Genomic DNA, 23908 nt, shown 5'->3' on the forward strand with positions numbered 1-23908 from the left:
TCCATGTGTATGCACCTCCCCTGCGTGTGTTCTTCCACTGGTTCTGTTTCTCTGGAGAACACAGACTTATACAGCATAACACCATTTAGGTGAGTGAAAACACACCCAAAGAGGGCTGGTGTGTAATAAGGACACTTAGAGCAAGAAAGAGAGACACCAACCATAACATGGGTGCCTGTGGGGAAGGGAACGGCAGTGGAGTAGGGAATGATACGGAGACTAACTGGGGGAAAATAAGGAGGGATCAACAATGACAGTGAGCCACAGAGGAGGGTTGAATTACCTCCCCCTTCCACCCTGGACAGGAGAGGGGGGAGCATCACACAGATAGATGGTAGTTAAATAGGTAAAGAGAAGGGTAGATGGTTGATAGATGATACATAAACCTAAAGCTCCCTGGTCCCCTTCTCAGCCCTCAACAGGGAGGCTCGTGGACAGATTTGCAGTGGCTCTACCCTCCCGCACACAAGCAGGTTCCCACAAGGATGCACGCCCTGCCGCTGGGTGTCAGGTGCGTGCGGACCACCCGTGCACGGCCGCTCTGCTCAGCGTGGCCCCGCTCCCCACGTTAGGCTTTGAGATGGAGCCCCTTGGTACCAAGGGCTCTACTCCATTCCTTATGCTGGATGTATCATACTCCACGATAAGAACAGAGCAAATCTGACCCAACCATTCTTGTACGGATGGGTGTTCAAGCCCTTCCCGCGTCTCACTATGGTGAACACCACCTGTGGGCATGTCTTCTACCCAGAAGCAGGGCCTCTCAGTGCAGAGACAACATGTCACCAGTTATAGATAGACCAAAATTATCTTTATAATAAATGTTCTATAAAGATTATTGTATAATATATGTAAAGCATTTATTAAAATGTTACTAAATACAGAGGCACCTGGGTGGCTCAGTCGGTGAAGCGTCTGCCTTCAGCTCAGGTTATGATCCCAGGGTCCTGGGATCGAGTCCCACGTCGGGCTCCCTGCTCAGCGGGGAGTCTGCTTCTCCCTCTGCCACTCCCCCTGCTTGTGCTCTCTTGCTTGCTCTCTGTCAAATAAATAAATAAAACCTTTTTTAAAAGTTAGTAAATATAGATTATGATTACAAACAGTACATTTATATATCATGCAGATATCTGCATGTATCATAGAGATAAATAAGGTGGGTTTAATATGTTTGTATATTATATGAATGAATGCAACTATGATTCATTTATTTCCAACTACATAAATTCCAAAGAATTAATGAAGAAATGTTTCAGTCAAGGCAGAGAAGCAACATAATCAAACTTTCTCTGCTACTTTCCCATGTTTTGGAACTTAAAATAATTTTTTTTAAGATTTTTACTTATTTATTTGACAGAGAGAGACACAGCGAGAGAGGGAACACAAGCAGGGGGAGAGGGAGAGGGAGAAGCAGATTCCCTGCTGAGCAGGGAGCCCGATGCGGGGCTCGATCCCAGGACCCCGGGATCATGACCTGAGCCAAAGGCAGACGCCCAATGACTGAGCCAACCAGGCGCCCCTAAAAGCAATTTTTCAACATAACTTCACATCACTTAAATAAATAGCAAAGAGATTCCACTTTGCAATGTCTTAACCCATGGACGTGGAATAAAATAATGACAGGTTTTAAGGATGGAAGATTGTAAGTGGTTTTTTTCCCTGAGGGGTAAGTGGGAGGAGTGTGGGTTGGGGGGCCAGCAGCTCTGGCCTCCCACCCACCCTCAGTCAGCCAACTGGAGCTGTGTGGCACAACCTGTCCGTGGCCTCCCTGGGCCCCAGGGGCCTCCACTATAAACAGGATTGATCATGTCTGCCTGCAGGGCCTCTGGGAGAATGGAGGCAATGTGTTTGCAGCACCTGGCCCTCTGGAAGCGATAGGTAAGTGACGTCCATTACACAGGGATGCTGGTGAGAAATGCTGCCTACAGCTATGCCGTGGAGCAGAGGCAGTCTGAGGCCAAAGCCCACTGACGTCTGGGGACAGGCAGGGGGCTCAGGACCCCCATCGTGGGCTTGCAGGCAGGTGGGTCACACACCTCCGAAACCCCAGCACTCTGTGGGCCCAAGGCACTACCTTGCACTCCTGCAGACCAGGCCAAGGGACACTCACGATTGTCACGTGTCACATGCGTGAAGACAAGGGCTTTCAGGGGCATGGCTCCTGTGGGGGCCAACGTCCTTGTGCTCTGCACCCAGAGCCCACTGCCTGGGTTTCTCACAGATGGTGGACATCCCGGTACCAGGACCTTGCCCCTGGGAGTGCTGGTCCTCTCACGCTGGAGGCACAGAAGGCCCCCATCCAAGGAGGAACAGGAGGAGCACGTGAGGGAGGGCCAAGGACAGGCGGCGGGAGAGCGCAGCCAGGGTCTGCTTCTCTGCCTGGGCAGCGAACAGCCTGTCCCTGACATCTCCTGTCTTCCCACTGCTGCTGGTCAGTATGGTTTCACAGCCAGGGAAACTGAGGCAGAAGCTGCACCAGCAGCCTGGCTAGAGTGGAAAGAGGAGACAGGTGGTCCGCTCGTGGTCTTGAGAGCAGGGAAGCAGATGGAGGGCAGCAAACACCTGTTTTGCTACCTTGCCAGAGGGAGGAGTCCTCTCTTCTCCGTGAACTCATACCTTCAGCTGTAAACAGAACCCGACTCCTGGGAGAGGAGTAAGTAAGACGGGGTCAGAAACCCAAGCCCGAGCTTTGTGCATCTAGATGTTGGGGCCAACGTGAGATCAGAAGGCAGGGCTGGCGGAGAAGCCGGTGAAGGAAAATTACCAGGAGCAGTGCCTCGAGGGAAACAATTTCACTTCTCCTGGTGCTGGTTCCTGTGCTGCCTACCTCTGGCTCCTCCTGGGGCTGGGGGCGGGGGGGGGGGTGGCATCCAGAAGGGAATGCTGGTCTCTGCCGCCTGTGCTTGCGCCCTGAGGCTGGCATCGGCAGCTCCCCGGCCCGGGTGTGGTTTCGCACGCACAACAGACGTAGGGGTTCCTAGAAGGAACGAACAGACGGCGCTGGCCGTCCCTGCTCTGGCCCGCCGTTCCAAACTCTGGAATTCAAAGATCCACATCAGGATGTGCTCGCTCTCAACATGGGCTTCTGTTTTAGTCACCCTGCACCTCTGGTTCACAGAAGCCAGTGGTTGGTGGCAGCCTCATCTGGATCATGCTCCTCCTCAACACCCTTCCCCTGGGTCTCTGGCTCCTCCTCAGCTTCTTCTCGGGTCCTTCCTCATCCCTCTGACCCCTGGATGCTGAGGAGTTTGGGGCTCATCCTTGGATGTCCTATTTCTATCCAACGCTCATTCCTTTCAACACGTCATAAGCTGATGATGCCAAGGTTCATGCCTCTAGATGGGAACCTCTGAATTCCGGATGCAGATGTTGTTACCTTTACTCCACCTCTCCTCAGTTCCTCTCTACCTTTCAAACAGATGCCCCTGACTGTGGCCACGCCCCTGACACGAGCCACCACCAGCCTTTGCTCAGATGACCACAGGGGCCCCCCAGCTGGTCTCCCTGCACCCACCCTTAGCTGTCAACACTCCTCCATCCTGTGACCTCTCCATGGCTCTCAGGTCACTCAGGGGAAAAGCCCAAGTCCGTATCCTGGTCTTGAGCAACCCCTCCCCCACGTTCACAGCAGCCAAGAGGTGGAAGCAGTCCACGTGTCTACTGCAGATGATGGATAAACACGAGGTGGCCCATCCACATGGTGGGATGTCACAGCCTTACAAAAGTAAGGAGACTCTGACGCCCACTGCCACAGGGATAAGTCTGGAGGACACGATGCTCCGTGAGATAAGCCAGACACAAGACGACAAACGGTGTGTTTGGTCCACTTCCGTAAGCACCTGGAGTTGTCAGACTCACCGACAGTAGGCTGTGGGACCAGGGCTGGCCGAGCGAGGCTCGAGCTTAACGGGGACAGTTTGTCTTGCGAGAATGCAAGAGCTTTGGACATGGCTGGCGGTGGCGGCTGCGCAACAGTGTGAATGTGCTCCACCCACCGACTACCCACTTAAACATGGTTGAGACGGTAAGTTGTGTACTATGTGTGTTTTAGCAGAATTCTGTGGGCCATGTGGAAAGCAGCCTTCCCCGGGTTCTTCCCGTGGATGCAATTCTCCTGCTGATTGTGAAACCACCTGCCTGGGGACTCCAACCCCTTCGGAGGAGAAAGGGCAGCCTGAACACCGTGACCTGGGAGCCAGACGGGAGAGAGGGAGGCTGCCCTCTGACCGGAGCGGAGGCCACCCCTGCGAGGAGTCCTCTCTCAGTTTTTATTATTCTTCTACTTCAAGGCAAGCTGTGTTGTAGGGAAAAAATGAAAAAAAAAAAAAAACAGTAAGGGGGGGTACCTAATATCACTTTAGGACATCACTGCAGCAAGCCATAAAAAAGAACCACCTTTCACGCTTTAGAGCATCATCTGACATACGTCTCTCTTTTCTTAAAACAAAACTGGAATTGTACTGTACGTCTTCTTTCATGAGCACCCCTATCGCTGTCTGGATGAATTCTCCTCATTGCGTTTCCGTATGGCTGGAGATGTCCCACCGTGAAGGAACACCACCTGAACACCCACTTTTGCTCTCTGGCCCAACTATTTCCTTCAATAAACTACTGGAAGTGAGGTCACTGGGTCAAAGGCAAGAGATATTTTGATGGCTTCTCTTCCCTAGAAGCAGAGAAAATGACCTCCTCCTGCAGAGCACTGAGCCGGGCGGAGTCGCTCAGGCCGCGGGGCCTCCCCATGCTCTAGGTTCTCTGAGGAGAGGGATGTTTGCTACCAAGCAATTAGCAGAGTATTTTTTATTTTACTTTAAAATTCCAATTCCGGTTAGTACACATACAGTGTAACGTTAGTCTCAGGTGTTCAACAGAGTGAGTCATCACTTCCATACAACACCCCGGGTTCTTAGTCCCACCCCCTGCTCCCCCCTCCCCCAGCCCTCCCCTCTGCTGACCATCAGTGTGTGTGTTCTCTATGGCTGAGAGTGTGGTTCTCCGGAAGCCTGGGTGGCTCAGTCGTTGAGCGTCTCATCTGCCTTTGACAGGTCATGATTCCGGGGTCCTGGGATAGAGCTCCAAGTGGGGCTCCCCGCTGAGTGGGGAGTCTGCCTCACTCCCTCCCTCTGCCCCTCCTGCCACCTGTGTTCTCTCTCTCAAATAAATAACTAGTCTGTTTCTTGGTTTCTCTTTTTTTCTTTGTTTTGTTTCTTAAATTCCACAAGGAGTGAAATCATATGGTATTTATCTTTCTCTGACTTATTTCGATTAGCATTATACCCTCTAGCTCCATCCATGTCATTGAAAATGGCAAGATCTCATTCTTTTTTATGGTTGAGTAATAGTCCATTGTGTGTGTGTGTGTGTGTGTGTGTGTGTGTGTGTGTGTACACACCACATCTTCTTTATCCATTCATCAGTCAGTGGACACTTGGGCTGCTTCCATAACTTGGCTATTGTAGATAATGCTGCTATTAACATGGGGTGCCTGTATCCCTTCAAATTAGTGTTTTTGTGTATATACATATTTTTTTCTTGTAAATAAGGTAGCTCTACTTTTAACTTTCTGAGGAACCTCCATACTGTTTCCAGAGTGGCTGCACCAGTCTGCATTCCCAGCAACAATGCATGGGGGTTCCTTTTTCTCTGCATCCTCGATGACACCTGTTGTTTCCTGTGTTGTTGATTGTAGCCATTCTGACAGGTGTGAGGTGGTACCTCATCGTGGTTTTGATTTACATTTCCCTGATGCCAAGTGATGATGAGCTTCTTTCCATGTGTATATTGGCCATCTGGTTGTCTTCTTTGGAGAAATATCTGTTTATTTCTTCTGTCCATTTTTTTATTGGATTATTTGTTTTTTGGGTGTTGAGTTGCATCAGTTCTTTATATATTTTGGGTACTAACCCTTTATCAGAGATGTCATTTGCAAATATCTTCTCTCATTCTGTAGGTTGCCTTTTATTTTTTTTATTTTTATTTTTATTTTTTTAAGATTTATTTATCTATTTGACAGAGAGAGAGAGAGCACGAGAGCAGGAACACAAGCAGGGGGAGTGGGAGAGGGAGAAGCAGGCTTCCTGCCGAGCAGGGAGCCCGATGCGGGACTCGATCCCAGGACCCTGGGATCATGACCTGAGCCGAAGACAGACACTTAATGACTGAGCCACCCAGGTGCCCTATAGGTTGCCTTTTAGATTTGTTGATTGATTTCTTGGCCATGCAGAAGCTTTCTATTTTGGGGAACCCAGGTGGCTCAGTTGGTTAAGTGTCTGCCTTCGGCTCAGGTCATGATCCCAGGGTCGTGGGATCAAGCCCGACATTGGGCTCCCTGCTCGGCGGGGAGCCTGCTTCTCCCTCTCCCTCCTCCTGCTGCTGCCCCTGCTTGTGCTCTCTCTCTCTCTGTCAAATAAATAAAATCTTTAAAAAAAAAAAAAGAAGAAGAAGCAGCTTTCTATTTTGATGTAGTCCCAGTAGTCTATTTTTGCTTTTGTTTCCCTTGCCTCAGGAGACAGATCTAGAAACATGTTGCTGCAGCCATTGTCAGACATTACTGCCTGTGTTTTCCTCTAGGATTTTTATGGTTTCAGGTCTCACGTTTAGGTCTTTCATCCATTTTCAGCGTATTTTTGTGGATGGTGTAATAAACTGGTCCAGTTTCATTCTTCTTAATGTTGCTGTCCAGTTCTCCCAACACCATTTGTTGAAGAGACTGTCCTTTCCCCATTGGCTCTTCTTTCCTGTTTTGTCAAAGCTGAATTGACCATAGAGTTGTGGCTTCATTTCTGGCTTTTCTGTTCATCTATGTGTCTATTTTTGTGCCAGTACTATGGAGTTTTTGATGACTACAGCTTTGTGATAGAACTCAAACTGTAGAATTGAGATGCTTCCAGCTTTGCTTTTCTTTTTCAAAGTTGCTTTGGCTATTCGGGGTCTTCTATGGTTCCAGACACATTTTAGGATTGTTTGTTCTAGCTCTGTGAAAAACGTTCTTGGTATTTTGATAGGGATTGCATTAAATGTGTATTTTACTTTGGGAAGCATAGACATTTTAACAATATTTGTTCTTCCAATCCATGAGCATGGAATAGCTTTCCATTTCTTTGTCTTCTTCAATTTCTTTCATCTGTGCTTTCTAGTTTTCAGAGTATGGGTCTTTCACGTCTTTGGTTAGGTTTATTCCTAGGTATTTTATTATTTTTGGTGAGATTGTAAATGGGATCGCTTTCTTCATTTCTCTTTCTGCTGTTTCATTATCAGTGGACAGAAATGCAACAGGTTTCTGTACCTCGATTTTGTATTCTGTGAGTTTACTGAATTGGTGTATTAGTTGTAGTTTTCTGAGGGGAGTCTTCCGGGTTTCCTACATAGAGTATCATATCATCTGGGAATCGTGAAAGTTTCACCTCTTCCTTACAATTTGGATGCCTTTCATTTCTGAGGCTAGGACTTCTGGTACTGTGTTGAAGAACAGTGGGGAGAGTGGACCTCCTTGTCTTGTTCCTGACCTTAGAGGAAAAGCTCTCCGTTTTTCCCCATTGAGTATGATGTTAGCTGTGGTTTTTTCATGTATGGCCTTTATTATGTTGCGGTATGTTCCCTCCAACCCTACTTTGAGGGTTTTTCCCATGAATGGATGTTGTACTTTGTCAGATGCTTTTTCTGCATCTATTGAGAGGATCATATGGTTCTTGTCTTTTCACTTGTTGGTGTGATGTATCATGTTGATTGATTTGCAAATACTGAACCACCCTTCCAGCCCAGGAGTAAATCCCGCTTGATCGTGGTGAATGATCCTTTTAATATATTGTTGGATTTGGTTTGCTAGTATTTTGTTGAGGATTTTTGCCTCCATGTTCATCAGGGATAAATGGCCCTTTTTAGTGGTGTCTTTTTCTGGCTTTGGTATCACAGTAATGCTGGCCTCATGGAATGAATTTGGCAGTTTTCTTTCCATTTCTTTTTTTTTTTGGACTAGTTTAAGAATAACTCTTCTATAAATGTCTGGTAGAATACTCCCGGGAAGGTGTCTGGGCTTTTTGTTTCTTGGGAGATTTTTGATTACTGATTCAATTTCTTTGCTGGTTATCAGTCTGTTCAAATTTTCTATTTCTTCCTGTTCCAGTTTTGGTAGTTTGTATGGTTTTAGGAATTTATTCATTTCTTTCAGGTTGTCCAGTTTGTTGGCATATAATTTTTCATAATATTCTCTTATGATTGTTTGTATTTCTGTGGTGGTGTTATTTCTCCTCTTACATTTGTGGTGTTGCTTGAGGCCTCTCTCTTTCTTTTTTATGAGTCTGGCTAGAGGTTTATCAATTTTGTTATTCTTTTCAAGAAAAAAGAAAAAGAAGAAGATAGCAGGAGAGGAAGAATGAAGGGGAGTAAGTCAGAGGGGGAGACGAACCAGGAGAGATGATGGACTCTGAAAAACAAACTGAGGGTTCTAGAGGGGAGGGGCTGGGGGGATGGGTTAGCCTGGTGATGGGTATTGAGGAGGGCACATTCTACATGGAGCACTGGGTGTTATGAACAAACAATGAATCATGGAACAGTACACCAAAACAAATTATGTAATATATGGTGATTAACATAACAATAAAAAAATTAAAAAAAAAAGAACCACACCTTCTGGTTTCATCGATCTCTTCTTTTGCTTTTTTTCATTTCTCTATCATTTATTTCTGCTCTATTCTTTATTATGTTCTTCCTTCTGCTGGTCTTGGGTCTTGTTTTTCTTTTTCTAGCTTCCTTAGGGAAATGTTTGTTTATTTTGAGATTTTTAGAACAGTTTTATATTTAACTTCAAGGAGTTTCTTGAAGGGTACTGAGGGCACCCCGTGAGTGGCTCCTGTGAAGGCAGGTGTGGTGTTTCAGGAAGTACACAATGGCATGAAAGGGCCTTCGGGTAATTGCTGTGAGCCAAAGATGACAGAAGAAAAAGCAATGAAAGTGATTCATTTGCACCCTAATGGACCCATAACTGCTGCACTGGGGCCACTCGGGGATTCAAGCAGGGGAGGAGTGGGGAGAGCCAGACTGCTCCAACCTCACTCAGGGTACGACACAGAGGTGGGCTCAGCCACGGCAGTATTGCCCACTGGGGCCCAATTAGGGCACCATTTCTGGTAAGATTTAGTTTGTAGACATGCCTGGATTCATAGCTGCATGAGTGCCAAGAACACAGGGACTTCATATTTAGTTTTACATTTGTACGTATTTAAGAAAGTTTACAATTAAAATAGTTTAAACACGCTGGGATGGAGGTGGGGGTCTGTGAAGATGATTTTCCATTTGAGAAGGGCCATAGATCACTTTAATTTGAGGATGATGGGTCTGGGGACTTTTGCAGGTCTTGGTGGAAGATGTCCTCAGGAAACCCCAGGCGCCTGTTTTTCTGGACTGTGTCTTCAAGTGGGTTGCTTCCAGTCCTGCAGCCCCTGCCCTTTGAGCCTGGCCCAGAAGTTCAGTGAAGTGCCTGCCAGATGAGCAACTTTCCTGCCTCCCGAATTATCTCCCCAGCGGTGATGGCCACTTCAGCTTCGACAGAAGTGTAGTGCGTCCCCTTCTTGCAGAGACAACCCCAAGTCCTCCCCACCAGTGCCCTCTGGGCTGTAGCCGCAGGTGCACCCAAGCACCTGGGATGGGCTTAAGGGACCGAGGTTTTAGAATGCCAACCCGGGACAAAGACATTCCAGACCTCACCCCAAAACACAGTGCTTTCATAGAAAAGAATTACCCACATGTGTGCTATCACTTCACATAAAAAATGAAAATAGGTGTTTCTTTGAAACCATGCATTATTTTGTATTACTTACTTTTCTGTTACATTTAAACAAAACAGGACTAGTTAAGCACAGGACTAGTTAACAGTGCAATTAGTAGTAATGAATAGAAGAAATCATGAAAAAATTGTATGTTTCTTTCTGTCTTCCACTACAACACATTATTTTACACTTAAGAAATCTTTTATTGGATATTTAAATTTTGGAGTCTATGCTATTAAGTATTCTGAAGACACATACATGTACAACTTTCTGTTTAACTGAAATTTTTGAGGTAATTGTAGACTCACATACAGTTGTAAGAAATAATACACCATTTCCATCCCCAATGGTAACATTTTGCAAAACTACAGTATACTATCACAGCCAGGAGACTGACATGGATGTAATCCACCCATATATTCAGATCTCCCCGATTTCATTTCCACTCCTGGGTGTGTGTGTGATGTGTAGTTCTGCGGATTTTTGCACCTGTGAGGTTCTTTGGGCAGTTTCAGCCCCACAGGGGTCTCCCCTGTAAACTTCTATAACCATCTCCACCCTCTGCAGCCCCTGGTCCCATTTCCCCCCGTCCTTAACCTCTAGAAACCACAAATCTGCCCTGCTTTTTACAGTTTTGTCATTTCAAAAATGTTATATAAATTGGGGCACCTGCCTGGCTCACTAGGTGGAGCGTTCTGACTCGATCTCAAGGTCGTGAGCTGTTCAAGCCCCACCTTGGGCGTAGGTTACTTAAAAGGAATGTTACGCAAGTGGAATCACACAGGAAGTAAGCTTCTGAGGTTGGCCTTTTAAACTTGTCGTAGTTCCCTGGACATTTGTCCAAGCTGTTGTGTATACCCATACTTTGATCCTCTATAACGCAAGACTCTTTAAAAGGAGAACAAAAATACGGTAAGACCAATTAAGGGGGTCATGACCCGCTTCCTTCTGTCCCATGACGCTCTGAGCAGTCTAACTCTTCCAGTTTCCTTTTCCAACACTGTGTCTCTGAACTCAGGACGTCCCTCTCTTCTTTTAGGCAGTGGGAAACTTGGGATGCAGTCAAGCATACAGCTCATGCTGACTTACAGCGCTGTTCCTATCAAGCCACTGAAACTCTGATTCCTGGTGTCAGTCCAATGTGATGACACCTTACGAGCACTTGTGGGAATTTGTTTTCAGTGCTCAAAGAACATCCACCCGCCTGTACGTACAGGCTCACTCTGGTAGACCAGCCACTTGTTAATCAGGCTCTTTGCATACATAAATTTATCATTTTGGTTCCCCACGTCTCAAATGTCCATTTTATTTTTTTTAAACATTTTATTTATTTGAGAGAGTGAGCGAGCGAGAGAGAGAGCATGAGTGTGGGGGGAGGAGGAGCAGAGGGAGAGGGAGAAGCAGACTCCCCCACTGAGCAGGGAGTCCAATGTGGGGCTTGAACCCACGACCCTGAGATCAAGACCTGAGTGGAAGGCAGATGCTTAACTGAGCCACACTGGTGCCCCAATAAATAAAAATCTTAAAAACAAACAAACTCCAAAGCATAGTGGAAGTCACCAGAAGTTAAACTCTCTTTCTCAGGAAATGGTCTTAACGCACAGAGGTCATCAAAACTTGAAATCCAAGTTGGATTTCAAATAAGTTATAGTTTTACTAAAGGAATGAGAAAGTCCTGTCAAATTTAGTTACCTTTTTCTGGTGACACGTTTGAGTCCTGAAGCAGTCCTGCTGTCGTGAAGTGAGTTTGTTCTTTGGCCACGTGAGCTCTCATCCACAGTCTACACAGGGCATCAGACACTCTGGTGGCAATTCTGGAAAAACAGCATATAAATTTCCATTTTCCTGTAACCCCTTTCTTTGTTCTCATCCTTATGTACTTCCAAATTAGAGAAGGACATTCCTCGTGCCTCACACTTTGAGGAATAAGATTAGATTTTATGGCAGGCAAACATTTTAACATCTTTCCTACGGCAACAATGACGGACACCTTGTAGGAAGGCTTTCTCCTTCCATTTCCATAAAGTCAAAAATCATGTTTCCGCATATTTGAGGAAACTAAAAGGTAACCCAAAACTTTCCTTTTGGAAACCCCAATATAACAGGTAAGCAGACCTCACCTTAACAGCAGTGTTGTACACAAGGTGTGGAGGACACTGAGCAGGTAAGAGCTTTTCATTTTCTTTGGTAATAAGATAATCAGCTAAATGGAGTTTGCCAGAATTTACACTTGCCCTGTCACCAAATACACAGATGGATGAGCATAGTCTAGTTTGTATTTGTTTGTTTTTTTTTAAAGATTTTATTTATTTTGACAGAGACAGAGAGTGTACAAGCAGGCAGAGGGAGAGGGAGAAGCAGGCTTCCCGCTGAGCAGGGAGCCCGATGCAGGGCTCGATCCCAGGACCCTGGGACCATGACCTGAGCCAAAGGCAGACGCCTAACGACTGAGCCACCCAAGCGCCCTAGTTTGTATTTGGACAAGGTATCAACAATCTTTTGAGTCATGTTTTCTGCAATTTCATCAAAATCTTCATTGAAATCAAGAAGACAATTTGAAACTCTTTGTTTCAAATCAAAGTAACGAGGAGCTGGGAAAACACCGTTTCGCTGCCGGGATTCGGTGCATCACTTAACAGACTGTCAACAACATCATGGTTCATAGGATGTGACAAGACCCATTCTACATTGTTGGGTAGATAACACAGCTCATCAAAATTTCTCCCATTTATACACATCCCTTCTCAAAATTTTAATTCCAATCTATGGGTGAGGAAGGGTCTCTTCGCTTAGCTGCACAGAGCAGTGCGTGGACAACGTGAGTTCAGTAGGGGGGTGGGTGTGCCTGAGCTCATTCCGTGGCCAGTGTTGGGGACTGAATATTGGTGGCTTTGGGGGAGACAAAAAAAGTTGTGACTGGTTTAGAAGAACTTCCTGACATGTCCGGGCCTTGAGTTCGGTCTCTGTATGTGCCCTCATCCGTTCCTTCATCATCCCTACCCCGTCTCTTCTGCATATTGCGCAGGACGCTGTTTTGGTTTTTAGCTCCCTAGTCCAGTTGTATGTGCTTCACCTGCCATCAAAGTCACACTTGTGAGCCTCCTTTATCAGCGACGTCTGGGTCACACCAGCATTCATACGGTCCTTGTTCTCATTTTCACGATCTGAACCCTTAGACAACACGGCCACGGCATCTGCCATGTGAAAACTTACACCAGCACTACCTCAACACAAAGCAGAACAGTCAAGCCCCAGCCAACGTTAAAGGCAGGCGCTACACTGCATTAGCAATTTGGATCTCTTGGAGTGATGCAAGGCACATGGTCGTTACGTAAACTACAAATTGTGGCTGCCACCAACAGCTGGGGAAAAGCAGTGGCAGTAACCGCGGGGGGCATTTATGCTGCTTCCAATGGACACAGAATATTGTGTGCTCTAGCTCCTATTTGGGGGCTGCCACAAGAGTTTTCTACTTTCCCCCAGCCTTCCACACCCTTTCAGGAAAAACAGCACTTTATGCATCCCCTGGAGTCTTTCCTGAGATGCAGGCCTTTCAGAGCCAGAACCCAGGTGGTTCTGCGTAAACCAGGATGGTTGAAAATCCTAATGGTCATCAGAGAGACATGCTATGTGTGTAAACACATCAGATTTGGAAGACTCAGTATGAAGAAAAGAATGTAAAATATCTCATCCTGTTTGATGTTGATTAGTGAAATTTTTTTTAATATACTGGGTCTGGGTGCAATAAAATATATTATCCAATCGAATTTCACCCACATCTTTTTTTCTTTTTTCTATTGCAGCCATTAGAAAAATTTAGATGCCATCCATCTTGCATTATACTTCTGCTGGACATGGTGTACCAGACTCTGGGTTCTGGGAGGCAGGGGTGGGCCTGTGCCACCATCTCCAGCTCTCCTGTGCCTGGCACAGGGCCTCACCCATATCAGGTGGATGGATTCTGCACAACAAATGGACTCTTGATCTATTAGATTCATGCACACCCGCCCCTTTGAAAAATTAGGGCAGAAAATATTTTTTTTAAAAACCTGAGAAAATGTTCGAGGTCAGCTTTGCCCCAGTAAGCGCCAGGCCTGTCTCAGTCCAGTCCTGATGGTGCTGAGGGGCTCCCAGCACAGCTGCTCTCTCCTTGCAGAGAAGCCTGCCAAGAATTATTTCAGACAGTTTATGTCAGCATTCAGTAGCTCATCGGCCTTTCATGGCACGCATAAACAACGTGATATATAGAGAAAACCTGCGTTTCACCCAAGTCTGCGGGACTTTGGTCCGGTGGGACAGGCTGCTGAGAGTCAGGTGCGGTCTCCGGTGGTTAACACGACTGTCACGTTCTTACTCATGAGCATCAAGTCCCTTGGTGGTTATATGAGCTGCCTTAGGGAAAGTGGCTGAGTATCTGGCATGGAGAGTTGATGATCATTCCGAAATGGCCCCAATAAACAGCTGGTCCAGGTAGCCAAGCAATGTCACATTGAAATGTCCAATGCCAACTCTACCCAAACCAAAATTATCTTTAGCAGATATTCCCCAGAATCCAACTGACGCCTATGATTAACTGCCTTTTTTGAAAAAGATTTGTTTAGAAAGACAGGGTGCTGGGGGGGGGGGGTGCCTGGGTGGCTCAGTCGTTAAGCGTCTGCCTTCGGCTCAGGTCATGATCCCAGGGTCCTGGGATCGGGCCCCACATCAGGCTCCCTGCTCTGTGGGAAGCCTGCTTCTCCCTCTCCCACTCCCCCTGCTTGTGTTCCCTCTCTCGCTGTCAAAAAAATAAAATAAAATCTTAAGAAAAAAAAAAAAAGAGATGGTGTGAGCACATGTGAGGGGTGGGAAGGGGCAGAGTGAGAGGGAGAGAGAAAATCCCAAGCAGACTCCCTGCTGGGTGGGGAGCTCGAGGTGGGGCTCAATCCCGCACCCGAGATCATGACCTGAGCTGAAGCCAAGGGTTGGATGCTCAACTGACTGCACCACCCAGACGCCCCTACAATCAACTGCTTTACCCACAGAAGCCAGTTGGTTCGGGTATCTGGCTGCTAGCACCTTTGCAGTTAATTCACACTGGAAAGTGCCCAGGAAAGCTCTCAGCTCAGAGCTGGACGGTGTAAATTGTTTACCGTTTGTTTGTTTTTTATCTTAAAACTAATGTTAGTAGGATAATGGCCAACATTGATCAAATCTGCCCATTGTGGGCCCGGCAGCACTGCCTCACCGAATATTCAGAACAGCTCCATGGCAAATCAGGGCACTGAGTCTTAGAGTTTGCGGCTAGTAAGGGGCAGATCTAACGCTTGAAAATCCAGATCCAGGTGACCCCACAGCCTGGGGCTTCAGCCACCATGCAGACTCTGTCCATATAACCAAAGTTTTCAGGAAGCATGTGACAGTTTTTTAAGAAGTTAAAAAGATGTATAGACTACTTTAATCCCACCACCCAGAGGTAACTTTTGCAAACATTTTAAGGCCTGTTCTGTCACTCTTCTCTGTACATAATTCATATTTTTATAAAAGTGGATGCTATATATACAGTTTCATAATCGGCCTTCACTACCAAGCCATGCGTGTGGATGTCCCGCCAGGCCACAGAAATCCAGACCCCAGTGCAAGATGAAGATGGAGCACAGGCAATTCCCTCCCTCTCACCTGCGGCCTCATTGAGATGACCGGCAGAGACTAGCAGAGTGGGAGGCCACAGGCAGCAGGAGAGGAGAGACTTGACATTTTCGGGGTAGGGGAAGAGCAGGCAGAGATGTGGGTGGAGGAACTGCATCTCAGCGTAGATACTGGGGGCTGGGTCTGGGCAGAGGTGGGCCTGTGTCTCCTGTGGTCTCAGGGGCTCAGACCAGGTCTGGGGATGGGGCTGGCACACAGGGATTAACTGAAGCTCTGGGCTGCTTCCCCACGCCTGCCACATAGCAACTGCTCAGAAAGCCACATACCTCTTCTCCCAAAGTGATGGTAAAGATTCAGAGCAAACGGAACGCCTACGTTTCTCGTGGGAACGTCAGATGATACAACTCCTTTGGAAAACACATCAGCCATTTAGTATGTAGTTAAATATATACTTACCACGCAGTCTAGCTGGGCCACTCCTAGGTATTTGCCCAAGCAAAATGAAAACATGTCCACACAAAGACTGGTGCACTTATGTTTATAAAGCATCATTCAAAAGTGAACTGGCAAAGAACAAACATCAACTGATAAACAGTTTAACTATTGTGTTATATGCATTCAGTGGAATGCTACTCAGCAATAAAAATGCAATGAAGTGCTGTTAGATGCAAGAATGTGGATCTCAAAAACACTGTGCCGACCACAAAGGTCTAGAGAACACAACTCCAATCTGCAGATTAGATCAGTGGTTGCCCAAAGCCTGGGTATGGGTTGGGGTGTGACTGGGAAGGGGACCAAGACAATTGTATTTTGATTGCTGTGGTAACTACAAAACTGCACAAAAACTCATCAAAATATACATTTAAAATGGGACCATTTCGTTGTATGTAAACCAAATATCAGTAAAACTCATTTAAAGAAAAAGAGACCTTTTCTTGTAAAGATTTTATCTATTTGAAAGAGAATAGAAGTAGGCGGAGGGGCAGAAGGAGACGCAGACTCCCCGCTGAGCAGAGAGCCCCACGCTGGACTCGATCCCAGGACCCTGAGATCATTACCTGAGCTGAAGGCAGATGCTTAACACATTGAGCCACCCTGGTACCCCAAAAAAGAGACTTCTAAGTGGTAGAAATAAAAAGGTCAATAGAAAGGTTAGAAAATAAAGCCAAATATCTATTCAGAACATAGAAAAAATGACCCAAAAAGGAGGACTAGGTGAGAAATTATGGGGGGATCAGTTCAACATCACGCACACAGACTTTCTAGAACCAGAGAATGGAAGAACCTAAGAGAAAGGGCCCCTCTTGCAAAGTGAACAAAGATCCTATTTAGATGTGTTCTTGTGAAATTTCAGAATATTAGGAAAAAGACCTTAAAAGCATCCAGAAATAAAACTCATATGACTCCTACAAAAGAAGGATCACCCAACTGTCAATAGCAAGACACTAACGGAGTTGTGCGGTCACAATTCTGGGGGCAAACTTGGGATCTAGAAGTCTATGTTTGGCTGTGAGGGCAAATTAAAGGCCTTTTTGGTATGCAGACATCCCTTTCTGAGGACATGCTTATAATGCACTTCAGAGAACAAAGGACACCAAGAACAGGGAAAGCGTGGGACCAGTGGAGCAGTGGTCTGGAGGCCTGTGGGGCGATGTCCACAGTGATGGCTGGGCAGCAGGCCTGCAGAGGCCCGAGGGCTCTCAGACATACAACTCCAGGGGAAAAGGTGGGCATTTGGGGCAAGACTTAGCACAAGAGGCTGGGTCAACGTGAGGGATATGGTGAAGGCACACTTTTTGTCAATGAGAAAAAAAATACAGGCAGTTAGAAACTCAATAAATAAAACAAAAGCTGTAACATAAATTGTGGTCCAAATACGGAGCAAACCAAAATGTGGCATTATTCTGGGCAACTCATGGAATATAATCATTTTAAGGCCATTGAGCATAGAGAGGAAAATGCAGCCATAAAGAGAAAAACCACTGATGGATTTCTAGCCTTGGGAATCAATCTATGAACAAAGCATGAAAAAAATTAAGTATTTTCAATCTGTTCTGATGGTAGGCAGCAACCTTGACCTTTGTATAAGCAAACGTCTAGATGTTGTGAGCTGAGAGGTGGGTGGAAGCAGAGGAGAGAGTTAAGGATGGGATCCCTATCGTCTGTGGTAGGAAAGGACAGATACCGTCCCACGCTACTGGACAAGATACAGAGGTTTAAGTGCTAAATGTTACATAATGTTACACAGGTAACTGAGAAAAACCCAACAGCACAAAATTGTACTAAATGGAGATGGAAGATGTGAAGGGGTAGGTGAGAATACCTCCTCTAACCCCACCTGATGGGGCCCCAACCATCTGATGCTTGCTGTCTGTCCAAGCTCGCCTCCTGCCATCTTCCTCCCGCTCATCTGGCCTCCTTGCTGCTCTCCAATTTGCCAAGCTTGCTCCTGCTCGGGACATTTGTACCTGAGAAGCTAGGAGAGGCAGGGTGGGCAGCGGGGAGTTCATGAAAGGGCACCTGCCTGAGCTTCTCATCGGCTTGCCCCTTTCTGGGACACAAGGGCAACCCTGATGTTGAATATCCCTTGCTCACCTGGTCCAGGGGAAGGATGAATTCACCATAGCCCACCTGTATTTCACAAAAACAAAACAAAACAAAAAAGAAGCACGGAGAGTTCCCAAATGCTCTTTGCCCAGTTTCTCCTAAGGTTAACATCTTACGTATATATTGTACAAATATCAAAGTCAGGTAATTAATTCTGGTGGAATACTGTCTTTAGTCTGTTTGGGCCGCTATAACAAATTAACAGAGGCTGGGTGCTTAAAAAACAATTTATTTCTCACAGTTCTGGAGGCTGGAAGTCCAAAACCAAGTTATAAGCAGGTTTGATGCCTGTGAAAGTCCACTTCTTGGTTCATAGACAGCTGTCTTCTCAGCTCCTTTTCAAGGGTACTGAACCCATTCACGAGGGCTCCCTTCTCACGATCTAAGCACTTCCCAGAGGTCTCACCTCCAAACACCATCACACCGGGGATTAGGTTTCAATATATGAGGTTTTGGGAAAACAAATATTCAGTCTATAGCAAATATTGTCAACTACACTGCAGACTTTATTCAGATTTCATGTTTTTCCACACTAGTACTTAACCTAGTCCAAGCCAATCGGGAACTCCATGTTGCATTTAGTTGTCATTCTCTTTAGACACAGCCAATTTGGGGCAGTTCCTCAGAATTTCCTTATCTTTCAGGAGCTCGGCCCTTTTGAAGAGTACTGTTATGTTGTACCATGTCGTTGCGTGGATTTCTCTGAAGCTTTCCCATGATTTGATGGAGGGTGTGCATTTTTGGCAAGAAAACCACAGGAGTGCTGTTGTGTCTTTCTCCGTGCATTACTACATCAGGGGTCAATGCTGTTGTTATATCTTACACCTTGATTACCTGCTTGAGGTGTGTTGGTCAAGTTTTTCCACTCTGAAGTTGCTATTTGTCCCTGTTAATAAATATCTTGGGGGAGAGATTTGAAGCAGTATCTGTCTCAAAACTTTTGCCCACTAATCTTAGCATCCATTAGATCTGGCTCCCGACAAGTACTACGCTGTCATTTGCCTAAAGTTGTTTTTCCAGTTCCCTATTCCTACATCTACTAATTGTGGTATTTCCGTGGGAAAGAGCTGTCCTTTCTCCCTCACTTGTTTACTTTTTATCTCTATGGACTCCTGGGTATTTATGTTACCCTGTAAGTTATGATTCACTAGGATCGTTTACTTTGCTGCTCATGTTGTCCCAGCTTTCGCCATCCAGCGTGGCTCCTGAGTCCTCCTACACCCCAACCTCACTTTGTGTGCACCCCCTTACTTTCTAGTGATACGCGATGCGCCAGGCTCATCTCATATTTTCCCTGTCCGGGCCCCGGAATTGGGTCACTTGTTTAAGAGGCCCGTTTGTAAGTGCTGGCTGATTTGGAGTAGCAGGAGAGTGCGGTGATAAAGGAAGGAAGGGCACTCCCGGCCTCCTCCTCCCCCCACCGCGGCCCCAGGGAAGTGTACGTCCCACCAGGAAGGATGTGGCTACAGCAGGTGGGTGGCTCTTTGTGGACCACACCCCCCCACCCCCGCAGGGGCCCTGGGTGCTCCCCAAGGGGTGGTGTCGCGGCGCGGGGCTGCGCTGGGAGGAGCAGGGCGGGGACTCGGAGCACCCGTCGGCTGAGCGCCCCTCCCCGCCCCGGGGCCCCTCCCGGACTAGGAGGGCGGGGGGAGTGAGGATGGTGAGGATGCCTCGAGCCCTAGTGACCGCAGTACTTGCTTTCAGTCAGACCGACGCTCCGGGGACGGACACGCTGACCTCGCCCAGGTCATTCTGACCGCGTTTCACCCGCGAGGGAAGAGCGCTGGGCTGGAGCCCGCGCCAACACCGCAGGCGGCAAACACCTGGGAAACTCCGCCGGCATTCCTCCCGGCGGCGGGGCGCGGTCACGTGACCCGGACGCAGCCAATCGGCGGCGCCGGCGCGGCCTCGGGCGGAGCACGCGCAGAAGCGCCAGCGCCATTGCCTTCCGGCGACGGCAGCGTCCGCGACGGTCTGTGTCCGGGTCACGTGTCCGCGCCCTCGCCCCGGGGGCGGCTGGGAAGTGGCTGGCGCCGACCTCCGCCTCCGTGGGGCACCGCCCGGGCCCGAGTGCGTAGTCGAGGTCCTGGGTAGCTGCGGGCTGCGGGAGCGGGCGCTGTGCGGCGGCGACAGGTGCAGGCGGGGGTAACCAGGGCAGCCGGCTTGTGGTCACATGTTTCCCGCTACAGCAGGGGCACCTGTCGGGCTACTAGGAGGCAGCCGGGCGCTGGGGGCGCAGGCGGGCAGCGGGGGTGCTGAGGGTGTGGGCACTTGGGTTGCTGGGGGGTGCGGGTGCGGGGGGCCCTGGAGGGCCTGGGGGCGCTGGGGGGGGGGCCTGGGGCTGCTGGTGCTGGCGGTGCGAGCGCTGGGGGCGCAGACGCTGGGGGTGAGGGTGCTGGGCCTGGGGGCGCTGGGGGGGCCTGGGGCTGCGGGCGCTGAGGGCGCGGATGCTGGGGGCGCGGGCGGGCCTGCCGGGGACTGTGTGCGCAGGGAGCCTGGCGTGCTTGGGTGTGGCCTGGCTGCTAGTTGATGGCCGGGGGTGCCATCATGCTCCTGGGCCACGCAGGGCGCGGGGCTCTAGGGCTCCGGTCTGAGGCATCCCACGCTGCCCGGTTGTAGGAAGATAGGGTTTTATCCTAGAGCAGTCATACACTCCCAGGTTAGCAGTGCCTAATCGTGGTTTTGGCACTACCTGTCAAGGGCTTCGAGTTGTACGTGAAACGTACAGTACACAGTAGTTTCTGAAACATCGATTTTACTTCGTGAGTAAGGGGAAGAAGTACACGCTCAAGCACTTTGATGAGAGGGGCTGGTTGCTAAAGCTGTCGTCCCACCGTGAAGACCAAGGCCCCTTCTCAGGGATGATCTGGCTTCCCGGAGGGTAATTTCCAGCAGGCTGTTTACCTGTAAACAGCAAGATTGGTGTGTGTACTTATATTAAAACCAGAGTACCTCCTGCACAAACAGAGAGCCCACGAGGATTAAAATCGTAATCGAAATGCCTGTTGTTCGGAGACTCTGAAAAAGAGCCAGGATCCCCCACACCAAACCCCTTAGTTCACCTTCGTTAATTTATTTTATTTTTTTTTTCACCTTCGTTAATTTAAAAGGCCATTGTTGGTCCCCTGCTTCACATGTGCCAACACCACCACTTCTCTCTGCTCTCAGTCTTAGCCACAACTGTAAACTCATATTCTGAAGAACAGAAATATAAAAACTAACAGCCCTAGAGGAAGACAACACCTGGACTTCTACAAGATCCTTCCGTCTACGGTTACGCCTGCTGTTCCCCAACAACAGGCACCCTCATGTCTCTTCAGATTACACTTTCCGAGACCAGAAAACCCTGCCCAGATGCCTAAGAACAAATCAGCACCTTGTCCTTGGCATAGGGTCCAGCCTCAGTGTCCCAGCCAGCTCCTGAATCCATCCTTGGCTTATAGGAAGAGTCACAGGAGAGGCTCAGGACCCTGGGAACAAGGCCAAGGACAAGCCTAGGTCAAAGACACGGCTGAGTGGAGGCTGGTGCTGGGCAGGCTGGGGACTCGGCGGCCTCCCTCTGAGATCCCAGTTGTCATCCACAACAGCACTGCCCATGGCCTCTGAAAAGGATTTTAAAATTCTAAATGACTCAAAGCCAGGAAAACAAACTATCCATAGCCCACCACCCCAAGTAACATCCAGTAATTGTTTCTCTTACGTCTTCTATCACGGGCCATGACTGGATGTCTAGATGACACTGGGTATTTGGAGAGTCCTGGAAAATGGGGAAAAGTCGGGAAGAAAGATTTATCGTTAGAGAAAACTTAGTTTTCCGAGCTGGTTGTAAGGCAACTGGCAGTGGACAGGTGGGTCTGTGTAAGGGGACACCCCACTTCCTGCTCTGGCTTGGAGGAGAGGCAGCCCCCGAGAGCACTTAGTCTTAGCTTCTGCCTTCCAAGCTCATCCCAAGATTGTTCTAAAGTTTCAACACTTTCAATTATGAAAAAGCACACAAGATTCAGACATACAGAAGTAGAGGAGAGAGTGGAACGGCCCCTGTGGATCTGCTTTGCCTGTTCTAGAGCCCTGCACTCCCACTGAAACCCTGGCCTCCTTAACGCAGCCGATGGCTGAGAGAGCCACGCCCGCGGTGCGCGTCAGGGTCTGCTCCTCCCATTGGGGTGCGCTGTTTTGTCCGGTGGACAGCTTATAACTGTTGATGGACGTTTGGGGCTGGAACGCAGCTGCTACGAACACTTGTGTTCACATTTTCATTTCTCAACAAAACAGCTTTCTTGATAAACCTCCTGAATATCCTTGCCTGGAACAGGGCCCTGTTCTCTACAGAGGAAACAGGTGTGACCTAGGAGCTAAAAACACCACCAGTGTCCGTGGGGCTCAGCGGAGTTCTGTTTTTGAATAGGAAATACATGCACAAGAAAGTAAATTCAAAGGTACCAAAGGCGTAGACTTAAGTCCCACTCCAGTCCCTGTCATGCAGGTCCCTCCCCAGAGGCCACCCCCGTAGTTTCTTCTGTACCCTTCCAGGAATAGTGTATCCGCGTGAGAGCGAGTCAGCGGCTGCTACCTCTTTCCTCCTTTTACATCTGGTTCATCCTATACAGCGTTGTGCTCCTTTTTTAAAAAGATTTTATTTATTTATTTGACAGACTCAGCGAGAGAGGGAACACAAGCAGGGGGAGTGGGAGAGGGAGAAGCAGGCTTCCCGCCGAGCAGGGAGCCCGATGCGGGGCTCGATCCCAGGACCCTGAGATCACGACCTGAGCCACCCAGACACCCCTAGTGTTGTATTCCTTGTTTATGATTATTAATGTATTTTAAAGATCATCCCATACTGGCACATAGGGGGCTGTCTCTGGTTATTAAAAGGTAGGGGTTTTATTTTCAACGAACTTACCTCAGAGAGATCTCATATTTTCAGTTAGATCACAGAAAGGAGATTTTCAAAGGAAGTAAACCTTGCCTTTGAACTATGGTACAGCAAGTAGACGAATCCTCTTTATGAAAGTAACTTTTTGAGCTTAAAATTTAGGAAGTGAAACTTGGGTTTAAAGCAAATATTTCTTAGATATAACACCAAAAGCATAATAAAAGACACTGATAAGTTCCTTTTAAACTAAAATCTTCTGTTCTTCAAGAAACCTTGTTAAAGAGTGAAAACAGGAGTGCCCAGCTGGCTCAATTGGGGGAGCGTGCAACCCTTGATCTCCGGGTTGTGATCTTGAGCCCTGTGTTGGGTGTACAGATTACTTAAAAATGAAATCTTAAAAAAAAAGTGAAAAGCAAGCTCCATGATGAGAGACAATATTTGCACATCATAGATGATAAAGCACTTGTATCCAGAATATGGGAACAACTCATATTCAATAGAAAACCTGATTTTTTAAAAAAAATGGACAAGGGTGGGGCACGTGGGTGGCTCGGTTGAGCGACTGACTCTTGGTTTTGACTCAGGTCATGATCTCGGGGTCGTGAGATCCAGCCCCATGTCTGGCTCTGCACTCAACAAGGAATCTGCTTGGGATTCTCTCTCCCCTCTGCCTCTGCCCTTCCCCCTGCTTGCGAGTACGCATGAGCTCTGTCTCTCAAAATAAATAAATCTTTAAAAAATCGGCAAGAGATTTTAAGATATTTCACCAATGAAGAGCTACAGATGGCAAATAAGCACATGAAAAAATATCAACATCATTAAACATAAAGGAAATGCATACTAAAACCATATTGAAATACCACCACATTCCTATTACAATGGCTAAAACTAAAAAGGCCAATATATCAAATGTTGGCAAAAAAGAGAGGAACCAGGACTGTCATATGGTGCTGGTGGGTATATAAAATGGGAAATAGTTTGACAGTTTCTTAAAAACTTAAATAGAATCTAGTATGATTGCCATTCCCCTCCTTGATGTTCC

The 23908-nt window shown here is 47.6% G+C and overlaps 2 long non-coding RNA genes across 5 annotated transcripts; one reads left to right on the top strand and one right to left on the bottom strand.

Moving 5' to 3' along the window:
- LOC112816948 (uncharacterized) lies at positions 1 to 4889 on the top strand. 2 transcript variants are annotated; one of them, XR_003206279.2, is made up of 4 exons: positions 1 to 89; positions 413 to 511; positions 1818 to 1875; positions 4049 to 4889. It is a non-coding gene; the product is annotated as an uncharacterized lncRNA (long non-coding RNA). The 2 variants fall into 2 exon arrangements; XR_003206278.2 differs by having other exon boundaries at positions 4052 to 4889.
- On the bottom strand, positions 881 to 18544 carry LOC141371372 (uncharacterized). Of its 3 annotated transcripts, XR_012376281.1 has the most exons (4): positions 18233 to 18544; positions 17982 to 18017; positions 17710 to 17862; positions 15724 to 15793 (listed from the first exon to the last, which is right to left on the bottom strand). It is a non-coding gene; the product is annotated as an uncharacterized lncRNA (long non-coding RNA). The 3 variants fall into 3 exon arrangements; XR_012376279.1 differs by lacking the exons at positions 15724 to 15793; positions 17710 to 17862; positions 17982 to 18017 and adding exons at positions 881 to 1039; positions 11454 to 11575; XR_012376280.1 differs by having other exon boundaries at positions 15735 to 17862.
- Between the last annotated feature and the right edge of the window lie 5364 nt (positions 18545 to 23908).

Source organism: Callorhinus ursinus, unplaced genomic scaffold (genome assembly GCF_003265705.2).
Source record: "Callorhinus ursinus isolate GAN/ISIS: 27379988/994484 unplaced genomic scaffold, GSC_fseal_2.0 scaffold70, whole genome shotgun sequence".
Classification (NCBI taxonomy): Eukaryota; Metazoa; Chordata; class Mammalia; order Carnivora; family Otariidae; genus Callorhinus; species Callorhinus ursinus.